The sequence below is a fragment of the Nanorana parkeri genome, unplaced genomic scaffold (genome assembly GCF_000935625.1).
Source record: "Nanorana parkeri isolate BGI_ZX_2015 unplaced genomic scaffold, ASM93562v1 scaffold1517, whole genome shotgun sequence".
In the NCBI taxonomy this organism is placed as follows: Eukaryota; Metazoa; Chordata; class Amphibia; order Anura; family Dicroglossidae; genus Nanorana; species Nanorana parkeri.
The window spans coordinates 130,360-142,197 of NW_017307785.1; the positions used below are offsets into that span (position 1 = coordinate 130,360).

At 42.8% G+C, this 11,838-nt stretch overlaps 1 long non-coding RNA gene across 1 annotated transcript in view; it reads left to right on the top strand.

Annotated features, from left to right (window-relative positions):
• The first annotated feature begins 11,656 nt into the window (after positions 1 to 11,656).
• LOC108798604 overlaps positions 11,657 to 11,838 on the top strand; it is a 2,168-nt gene continuing 1,986 nt past the window's right edge. The window contains exon 1 of the long non-coding RNA XR_001941963.1: positions 11,657 to 11,712. This is a non-coding gene — a long non-coding RNA (uncharacterized LOC108798604). The remainder of the gene's footprint in view (positions 11,713 to 11,838) is intronic.

The window sequence follows — 11,838 nt, forward strand, 5'->3', positions numbered from 1 at the left end:
GGGGGAGGGGAGGAGTGCAACAAATTCCCCCATCTATGCTGCACTGTATGGGTGGAGGAATCTCCCGCTGGTCCAAGTTTCAGTATCTTGATAGTTGGCCCTGCTGACTGTCAAAATACCTGAACAATCTGATTGGATGCAGACATTGTTCAGGTGTTTTGAGAGCCAGGGGGGCCGACAAGCAGGATACTGAAGCTTGACCCAGTGGTGGATTCCTCCATTCAGTTTAGCGTAGATGGAGGAATCCGTTGCACTTTTTCCCATCTGACGATAGAAAATCTGCAGATAATCTATAGGTGTATGGCCAGCTTTACAGTGGCTTTTATTTCAAACAGCATTTGTCTGTATACTTCAATGTGGTGGTGTCCATAACCTGGTGCACATATTGATGTCTTTTTGTTTTCTACAGTGCGGATATATGTGCTGTCATTGGACAATAATTTGCGTCCACTGGAGGAAATGGTGAGTAGAATTCAGATCTCTGCTAAATAAGTCTAGGGGGATGGAAAGTGGCCTCCAGAGGTTCTCTTCCCCCTCACCCCCTCCCCCGCCAAAAAGTGTCTACTTCAGACTGTGCTATAGCAAACTAGTAGTCATTCAATTCAATCATGGCACTGATGCCATTTAGTATGACAACTGGTATGCTTTAGTGTGTAACATTGCCAAGGGGCATGCTCAATATCCTGTAGTTTTAGGTTATGGGTGAGGTGTGTGTTTCATAGATGGATGGATGTTTGGGTCTTTGCAACTGCTTTCATCATTTCTGTAACTGTGGTTCATGGTTTTTAAATGTGTAACTTATTTTTTTTTCTAGTTCCCTGTGATCTATGTAACGGTAAGCATTTTTTATTTTTTTTGCATTTGATAGTATTTGTGCTCACCAAGCAAATCTTCAGGATGGATCTCAAATGCCACCCCAAGAAAATGTCTCATGGAAGTAAGCTGAAGTAAGAATGTATGTGCATTATGTAACCACTTATTGCAAGCCTAAATAGTAACGGGATCCTTGAACGTGCCCGGCTTGTGACTTTTTCCAGTAGCTAACTGCTGACCTGCTATGAATTTGGATAACTCAGTCTTTGGTCTAGCCTGATGAGTTGTTTTTATAGATTAGCCCTGATGGAGAATTCTATGTATTTTGCATTTTCCATGTACGTGTAAAGCTATGTATCGTCCACAGCCTAGAATGTTCAGGGTTGGCCAGAAGGGTGTAGTTATTGGATAGGAATCCCCAAGCACACAAAGTGCTTTACAGGGAGTCTCTGAATTTAACTTTTTTGCTGAAGACAGAATTTTGATGCTCTTTACAAAAAGCAAAGTGTGTACAATTTCCCACTGTCCTTGACCTTTGAAGATTCAGCTCCCTCGACAATCCCTGTGGCGGCAGGGGAAGGGGGGTAAACTGAGCTGAAGTGAGCCTGTATTAAGTCAATTCAAAGAGCTTGTCGGCACTAACTTTCAGCACTACATTCCTTTCACATCAATTGAAACTGTCACAGGTCGGCTATATAGATCTGGAGAACACGTACCGTTGCTTGCTTCTCGATCATCTCCCTACAGCGAGCAGTGACTCGGTCACTGCTCCCGAGAGGGATTTCCCCTCTCCGATCCTCCAGTGCTGAGTGGAGGAATGTACAGGGAGGGAAGGTACAACTGGATCTGCCTCTAGATTGGCAGAGCCTGCTGTCAATCAGTCAGCTGGGTGGGTCTTGACAGTATTGTCTGGATCCATCCTGGCTGCAGCACTCTCGGTATATAGCAGGCAATAGCCCACTATATACTGAGCTTTGGGTTACAGAAGGATGTTGGTATATGTCCTCCCATGACCCTGAAGAGAACTATGGGGGTAAAAAAGTTTTCCCCATAGTTCTCAAGCTACTTCAATGCATTAAGTGCAGTCGAGTCTATTCAGACTACTGGTGCCTGCATGGACAGTGTTTTCAAGAATAATCTGTCTTCTGTTTGGGTCTTTGCAACTGCTTTCATCATTTCTGTAACTGTGGTTCATGGTTTTTAAATGTGTAACTTATTTTTTTTTCTAGTTCCCTGTGATCTATGTAACGGTAAGCATTTTTAATTTTTTTTGCATTTGATAGTATTTGTGCTCACCAAGCAAATCTTCTACATACTTTGTAGCTGGAATGTATATGCAAGGTCAAACTGTTTAAGAAAAAAAAGCTGCTTTTCTAGTTTTGAAACGCACTCTATGGTACCAATGACAGCCAGATATCCAAGAAAGAAGTGTAAATGTTTTACTTGTCCTTGGTTTTCTCTGTACACATATTCAACCGTCTTTTTCTAATGAAAACATGGAACTCCCATGATGCTAAAGGTCAGTTACTTTGTGCCAATATCCCCACCGCTACCAGTTCAGAGCTCTCCTTTTGCTTTTTTGTCATTACTGCAATCTATTCTGCTTGTTCCTGCAAATCCATGCTGGGAGTTGCATTGTCCAAATGTCATTTTCTATTGTAAAAGTGCTGAGTGTATGCTCCATTGCACATCTACTGCTGTCAGTGTAAACAAATTAGACAAAAAACAAAACTCCTTATCAGCAGAGACTTAAATCCCTCCTATCTTTCCTTCCCTTAAAATGAACTGAACTCAAAGTGAATATTTACTGTTTTAGGGAAAAATGTTGAATTGGAAGTGTATGTGAGGGTGGCTAAGGTACTACTGCTTCTGACTGCAAGGACATGTCTCAGGAGATGTGAAGTTTGACCATGTCCCTGTTCTGCTGCTCACTGCTCTCCTTGCTGGAGCCTCTGAGCTGAGGGATTGAAACCCTGCCTCTACCAAGAGTGTCAGCTTGTAGGCGGGGTTCATCGGGGTGATGCGTGTGCTCCCTTCGGGATGGCTATGTGTAACCCCGTGTATAGCAACACGACACCAGGCACCTTCGCTCAGGGCCTGAGCTCTGGCCTCGTGCGAACAACTCCAACCCTTGTACTACTGTGCACACAGGGCCCTCCTGGTATCCACCACCTAGGCAGACTCACAGGAGAAAGGCCACCAGGGAGGGCGCCCTAGGTCGGGTATAGCCCGTATTCACCACATATCATCTTCAGGTTGGTTATAGCCACGGCTCAGTCCTTTGCAAGCACACTCTTGGAAGAACCCCTCCACCTCAGAGGTTAGAAGAGGAAGGAACTAGTCCACACGGATAGTCTTTTCATAACTTTACTTTAGTGGTTGTTTTAATACAATCTTCAGTCATCCCCAGCTGGGGTGACGGCACATTACTTTACTTGCTCGTTACAAATGGGCATTAGAGAGATTAGGTCCAGGTGCAGCCCCAAGCCTACGACTTGTGGGGCCAATAGACAAATAGTGCCAGTATACGGTACTTGCAGTATCCTCAGAAATACCATCTTAGACAGTCTTGTCTCTGTGGTATGGTTCCCCCCCCCCTCAGGGGAAGCTGGGGGATCAGTTACAACAAGCACATGGTGTTGGGCCTGGTCCCATGTCTTCCCATGGACCAGTTCCTATTAGGAATCCTGACTCTCCCTATCCTGAGAGTCTACCCAAGTCTCTTGCTCCTCTTGGTACTCTTCTCCCTCTCCTCTAGGGCACCCCCACTCCACACTATATCAGCTCTCCTCGGTAACAGAGTTGCCTTCAAGACAGAGCTACTTCCCTTCTACAGTGTCCGATGGGGGCATCTAGTGGCCTATTACCGTACTGCATATTGCCCACTATCCTACAAGCTCCTAACTGACACACCATGCAGAACAAGGCATGCTAAGGCATTTTAATACGATCAGAAAAATATGTAATCAAAGGTGTGCCTGGGCACAACACCAGAAGCCACAACAGCGGGAGCTGTGTTTTTTTTAGTTGATCAAAGATCTCTGTGACCAGCTCAGCGATACAGGGCACAGCAGCGCTTGCTACTTGCAGTCCTCGGTACCTGGAAAGCTGCAAAGGAGCATGGCTGCTGCTTTCCAGGCTTCCCATCCAATCAGGAAGCCGGGCAGGTGATGTCATGCTCCCAGCATCATTACTGCACCCCTGCTGGAAGAGGTCAGGGACAGTTTAAGAGATGTGAATCTGGGATGCCTCAGGTCTATGTATGTAAAATATTGTGTGTGCTTGTAATTATGTGTGCACACCCTCATGTAATAGGCTGTGCACACCTATGTATGTGATAAATGAGAGATGGATAGATATGGGTTGTATTGATATAGCACCTAGAGTTCATTTTTATAGTGTTTATAAAGAAATCTAAGAGTGGTAGTCGGTGAAGAAATGCTCTGAGCTGTCACACATGCAACTTGCCTCCATGAAAAGCTCCAGGCACATCAAACCCCCTTGACCTGTGCATTCCTTTCTACATCGCAAGTCCTAATGTGTATCTAGAACAGAATGTGAGGAGAAATATCTTCTACGCTCAATTCGGATAAATTTTGTCTTTAATTTAAAAAAGTGACTTATTTCTTGTTTCCAGTTTTGCCCAAATTTAGTGTAATGCTGAAAACTTCCAATACTCTAACCATCCTGGACAAGAATGTTCCTGTTGAAGTAAACGCCAGGTAAGTGAACTAAGACAGTTGTAGCTAAAATGGCAACAAACTCTTAAACACATTAAAGTACCTGAACTGGACAGCACCCAGCCCTAATCCATGGCTAGTCTGAGCACATGGCCAATCGCTCCAGTATATGTACCCTATCCCAGCGTGCTCCACTGGTTGAGAAACCCAGTGATTGGCTGCTGTACTGTACATACACTCACAGTGCCTCTGATTGGCTGTCCCGCCAAGGGGGTACAGGCAATGCCAGACACCTGGAATTAACCAGATAACTGCCACTATAATCCAGCCAGGCTGACTACAGCCCTGGCTACCACTAAATGTCTAGTAGCCACCTCACAGAAGTAGCCATCTATCATTCGGCTGTAGATCCTAATCTATGAATTGGTACTGACACTGTGTCCTTCCTTCTGGAGGGTGGCTACTTTTGTTCCCCCATAGTCTGTGTTGTAAAGTAGTCACCGCTCCAACCTCACTCCTGGGATTGACTACAATCTCGGATTTAGTTTACTAATATTGTATTGAGATTGTAGTCCATGCTGGGAGTGAGCTTGGAGCAGTGACTACTTTACAACACACAGACCATTGTCCGTGTCAACCGTCATTCGTTCAGAATCTGTATGCTGAACTGAGCTTTCTTCTTTTACCAGGTACACATATGATCGGGGGGTCCCGGCCAGTGTATCCGGCAGATTGTGCAGACCGCCAACTAATTATTACATAGGAAATGCCTGCAATAGGGATCCTGAGGGTATCTGTGTGCCGTTCACTGGACAGGTGAGATCTGACTGTTCAGACTTAAAGGAAAACTTTCATTTGCCCAAATTTTCCTGAATTTTCCAAAATCACAGCCTTGACAATTGTTCACACCACACCTTGCATCATAACAAAATGCATGTTGCCCCATTTTATATCTGTATTGGGGACGGCAATGTAGACTTCAGTATGCTGCAACACTGAATATAGCCAATGCACAGGCACTGCGCTAAAGAAGAGAAATATATTTGTGTGATGGACAGCCCATTTGAAATGAATGGATCTTTGTAAAAGTTCTGTAAGCTTGTAACAGGTTTCACGTAGTGTTGCAGCTTGTCTAAGGCAGCTTGTCTAAGGCTTTGAATAGGATTGGTAGAAGTTCATAACTCTACTCTAAGCTGGAGCCTGCTTGTACAAGGCCTTAATTGGTCTCTATTGTTTTTTTGCATCTACGACCTTTGATTTCAAGCAACTCGGCTGGGTATTTTTGTCATTTGTTTGGCCCTTCAGCCTACTGGTTGATGAAATGTAAAGCGGAGAACCAAATCAATTCTCACCTGCAGGTCCAACAGAATCTGGCTTCAGGCTGTGGCGTGAGGAGTTTATGTAGGAGACGCAACAAGCAGAATTTTAGAATTTGAAAATTGTGCTACTCTAAATACCTCATAGTAAGGGAGACAGTGATTGAACCAAGGACTGTGGGTACCCAGTTTAATAAAATTAGGTTGTCTGCTATTTTATACTCTTAATGACAGTGAGCAGCACGGATTTAAAGGAAAGCCTCTTATAGCCACTTCTCTGATCTTTAATTTCTTTATGGCTCTCTTTTTTTTAACTTGGCACAATTTATGTGCTGACTTTTTTTTTTTCCCTCCATCGTCCCCCATTAGACTGATATTGAAGGTAAATTCAACGGAAGTGTTGACCTTGCATCATTCCAGCTTGACCGCTCAGGATACCAGATGGCATTTAATCTGCAGGTCACTGTGACTGAGCAGGGAACAAGTAAGTGGTTGATCTCTTTGGTATTAATGTTCTAGTTGTGTATTTCAGTTAAAGTCTTTAACAAACTTGGTCTCATTATGGCAGTATACGCAAGCAGATGCAGTCGCTTGTGCTGCCTACTGCAATTGGCACAATGACCTAGCCTACAAAGGAAAGATTGCTGGCTGGTAATTGTGTACGATCTGATAAGACTAGAAATCTCACATTGAAGACATGTATGTCATAATAGCGTGCATGGCTACACGATGTGCATTGTTCTCTGGTTTACAATGAGGATGCTATGGACAAATTTAGGGGTTTTTTTTATATTCCGATGTGAGTAAATTGGGAGTTGCAGGGTATGTGTGTAACAACTTGCCCAGTCTAAGATTCAGTACTGGCAATCTTGGCCGGAAACCATTACTAAAATTTCTTCCATCCTGACCTCTTAAAATGAAAGATTAAAAATACACTACACTATCTTGACTTCCACTTTGACTAGTCATAGGACTATATGCTTGTGCTATACTAATATAAGGGGGGACACCTTTTTAGAAAGGGCGAGCCATTCAATACTGAACACTGACAATTTCATTTAGCTGGAATCTGTTATCCAAATGCCTAGGCATTGGTCAAGTCACATGTAACTATAGTCTTCCTATAATAAAGTTTGGTAGTTGGGATGGATGAAGGGTAGAGTCAGTTCAGTAAAGTTGTAGTTGCCAGAATATAAGCCCTCCCTGCTCCAGCCCAAAAGCCAAATATAATGAGCATGCATTTAGCAACTATGCATGTTAACTAATAAAAAGCTAAGCTTGTGTGTATGTTGGGAAGCTATGGCAATGCAAAATTGCCCTAAAGTGTTTCCTTATGTTATTTAGAATGGCTAAATGTCTCAAAAGGTAGCTTTAGTTTCAAGGATTTGGTGCTGCAGATGTTGTCCACTTGTGTAACTTCTTTTAATGGCGTCAATTTCTGGATGCAGGCATTGATCCCTGGGAGGGATGGCAGATAAGTCATTTCATCTACTGCCATCTTTCCACAAATCTAATGAGCTTGGAGGTGAGGGCGTGCAGCTGTGCTGTTATCTCCCAACGAAAACGAGGTGACTTCCCCAAGTGTTACAATATAACTGGGCAGCATCCGATGTATAAAAATGCCTTTATTGGGGTGGGTGCAGATGGGCTTTGACCATTATATACTTTTTGTGCTCTAATCCTTCTTGAAGTGTGGTATGTTTGTATATCTGCATAAACCTTTTTGTATTTTGTTCTGACAGATGTCCAAGTGACTGAAACCAGATCCATCTTTATCACCAATCAGCTAGGCCGTGCCTATTTTGACCAGAAGGTTATGCTTCCATATTTCAAAAAGGGAATTTCTTATCCTGTGGGGGTGAGTTGAGTTAGAATTTTTTTGAAAATGTTAAATTGCATGTGTTGTCATGGTAAGGTTTGGAGTACTAGTGGGCAACACTTCTTTAATTTGGCATCTAAAATACTTCTACGTTGATATATGAACGTCCTCAATTGTCTGTATAGCTGTAATGTAATGGGAACGTCTGCTTTCCACGGTCTATTGGATTTGCATGTTCTGACTGCTTTAATTCAGTCGAACATGAACTTATGGGAGCAAGATGGCTGCTTCCCTTGTGAACTCTGTAAAGTCTAATTGCCTGGCAGCCGTATTGATCTGCTTTCCAAACTGATTTAGAATAAGTATGCAGATAGGAGTTTGCCAATGGCATCCCCATATTTCCTGTTGGGAAGTTAGATTTTGACTTGGGTCATGTTGGTGGGGATGGCTTAGTTCTCTAACAAAAAAAACACACAATACTGCTATCTGTTGGGAGGGGTTGTAGCTTTATGATGTGGGCATAGCTTGTCTCATTGAGGACTGATCTTTTTGCTTTAGCCCAGTTACTTATGTTTGTACACTTCTGTCATTTAGACAGTCAGTCCATCAGTCATCTGTCCCTCATTACCGCATGATGGATCTTGGGCTCCTAATTACTATGGTGCAAGATCAATCACATGAACAAATAAACAGTGGGAGGGGCTCATGGCAAACTAGAAAGGCTATCATGATAAATGCATGAATGACACTGAAGCATATGTTGACGTTTTCCTCTGCATGTTAGATTATTGTTGAAGATGCGCTGGGGCAGCCTGAGAGTGGTCAGCTGGTGGAACTCAAGCTGGATGGAAAGGCTGTTGCCAACTTGATGTCAGATGAGAATGGCAAAGCAGAATTTGAAGTTGATACATCACATTTTGCCACTTCAGGATTTAACCTTCAGGTGAGTGGATATTGCACAGTCTACAGCCACATTGGAATGATCAGTTCAAATCAAGAACTTTCTCTAAAGTGTTTAGCTTAAAGTGACACTAAACTTTAAAAATTAATTCAAGTACTTTAACCACCAAGCTTATGGGTCAGAAGGAGAATCTGCACATGTATATTTATGTTGGGATCTGTAGCAGCCAGTCAACTTATTTCAGAGGAGCTGCACCAACCTTATGGATAAATCTCTCTCCTTAAGGTGAGCCCCGTTCAAGTTAAATCTTAAAAATGAATTCAAGTAACTTTTAAGATACATTTTTGTTAATAGTTATTTTGTTAATAGTTATTTGTGTATCACTAAATTGTAGATCCTGAAATTCTCTGAATTGGTGCTGACACTGCCCTTCTGGAGGGTGGCTACTTTTGTTCCCCATGGTCCCGGTGTGTTGTGAAGGTGCCATCACTCCAAGCTCGCTTCAAGACTAAATGACTAAATAAATGACTAAATACTAGACTAACTTCAATACTAAATAACTAAACCTGAGATTGTAGTAAATCATGGGAGCGTGCTTGGAGCAGTGACTACATTACATCACACACGGATCATGGGGAACAAGGTATCCACCCTCCAGAAGTAAGGACAGGGTCAGCTTGAATTTAGAAATTATTTGAGGATATATAGCAGTGTTACGCAAATGGGAAGCCATTTTGCTAATCATTCAGGTACTTGAATGCACTTTGAAGATTTAATGCCTGAGTTTAGGTCACTTTAATTTGGTTAGAGCAAACTAATTCGGCAACCATTTAGAGTAATTCTGCACAACAATGTCTTGGTTTGTAATGGCTGCAGTTTTCTTACTTTTTAACACTTTATTTTTGTGTCCTAAAACTACTAAATGAACATTAAACCAGTTCTTTAACTGAACTTTACCTAAAGCTAAAGCCACACGTGTTGTAATGTAACGGTTCAATGTTTCCTCATTTATTCAGCAACTAGGTCTTAAAGGAGAACTATGGGGTCAGTGCTTTTCACCATAGTTCTCCTAAGGGTCATGGGAGAACCCAAACTAGCGTTCTCCCGTGACCCAAAGCTCAGTGTACCGCGAGCCACAGCTTGCGGTTTACTAAGACGCAGCAGCCGGGACGGATCCCGACTGCTGTCGAAATCCACCCGGCTGCGGGATTGACAGCTGGCTCTGCCTATCCAGAGGCAGAGCCAGCTGTATCCACCCCTTCCCCCGTCCGTTCCGCCAGATAGCACTGGAGGATCGGACAGGGGAGGGGGGAATCCCTGCAGAGCAGTGAGTGACAGTCACAGCTCTCTGCAGCGCTGGATCGAGAAGCGAGCGATATGCGCTCACTCCCCAATCTACTGAGCTGACCTGTGACCGTTTCATTGTCACAGGTCGGCTCAGATTATGAGGCTGCATGGAAAAAAATAACTCGCCTCATAATTCTCCTTTTTAAGACTTGCATAAAAATTCTATTTATATGTAGTCATGAAGACTCAAACTACAGTTAAAGTCCAGGCTTATCAAAGCCCTCTTTTTACAAAAAAATTAGGGAATGGTTAAAACCAGACAAGTGTTTTTGCTGTCTGTCTCATTTGAGAGATTTCCCTTCTCTTCTCCTGTAGCCACAATAGGAAGGGAGAAGAGCCATGTAAGAGGTATGGCCACTACGTCAATCTGAGGTCCTGAGTTCAGGCCAGTCACTGACACTAGTTGCATGGAGGTTGTGCACTTTCTTGCTACAGCCCCAAAGCCCCTAAAGCGTATTTTAAACCTCTACCGTCTAAATTGTGTCTGTTCAGGAGATTCTAGCAGGGTCATCATACTGTAAGCGTCTCTGGCATTCAATTTACTCTTTAAAGCTCAACTCTAACAATGGGGACATAAATAAAAACCCATTTGATTTTTGGTAAGTGGGGAAGGATTGGAACTTCTGACTATTTTCTGTCTGGTAATAACTGTACTCTCCATTTCAAGTATCAGAGCCAGGAGGTAAGAATATCTCTTCAGTGGTCGCTTTCGGTTTATTCTTGTCTGCATTAACCACACATGAAATGCAATTTTCAAAAACCTAGTGTTTTGGGCTTCAAAAAATGTGAAATAGGTTGGTGCTGTTTAAATACCGGCGGGTCCATAAATGGCAAATAAGAACATGCTCTGGCTAATGCTTTAGTGTTGGCTATTTGTATATTGTGATTAAAAATGTTTTTTGTTTCACTCAACAGTTGGTTTACAAGACCCAAGAGCAATGTTATGATGGCAACTGGATAGTGCCCACTTACTCCAATGACTATCGCCAAGTCAATCGCTTCTTCTCGCGCACCAATAGCTTTGTGCAGCTGCAGGGCCCCAAAGAAGAGCTGCAGTGTGGTGCAACATACAACATCAGGGTCCAGTACACATTTGGCGAAGAAGCTCTGGCTGTGGGACAAACTACCGCCAAATTCACCTATATGGTGAGTGTATAGAAGGCATTATGGGATGAGGGTAGGGAGTTGAGTGCAAAATACTGTCAGTTACACATAGAACTGGATGGTGAATCTATGGCAGGATCTACCTTGACAACCACGAAGGCTCTGCATGGCTCGTTTCAGGTTGGGTTCTGTGTAACGCAACCCTGGCTCTTTCATGGATATCAGTGCGCGTTAACCACTTAGACATTAATGCTTTAGGTTAAATATAATTTATAGTCTCGTCTTTCATTGCCCTACCTACAGTACTTCTAGTAGTACAGTTACTACTCCGGTAACTTCTAGTGTAGTATCCCAGGAGTCACATTTTACCTGGACTTATTCTATAATGCAATGTGTGATTTTACAAAGCTGGAAAATGTTATTTTGAAATGTTTATCATTGGCAATATTTGCTATAAATTGCAAATGCATTTTTCTTTTGCTTTGTTAAATGATCTCGCAATGTGCTAAACTCCTGGAATCTTTAACGCCTGGAACACTTAAAATTGTAGCTTGCACACATTTTAAAATGGGTTTGGGGTCATCTTTTTGTTGCCCATGTTGTAATCAACTATATGCCATGAACTTGTAAGAATAAGTGGCTACCATCACTTTCACTTTTACTCTGTGTCGCAGGCCATGTCAAAATCGAAGATTGTGGCATCCGGTCAACATTCCGTAGACGTGTCAGCATGTAAGTACAGAATGCCAGGAATCTCCATCTTTGTCAAATACTCCAACCTGCCAATAGAACAATCCTGTAAAGTTTCTATGTAGAGGTGTGGTCATTTTATGATGCTATAGAGATGTAGAAGTGAGA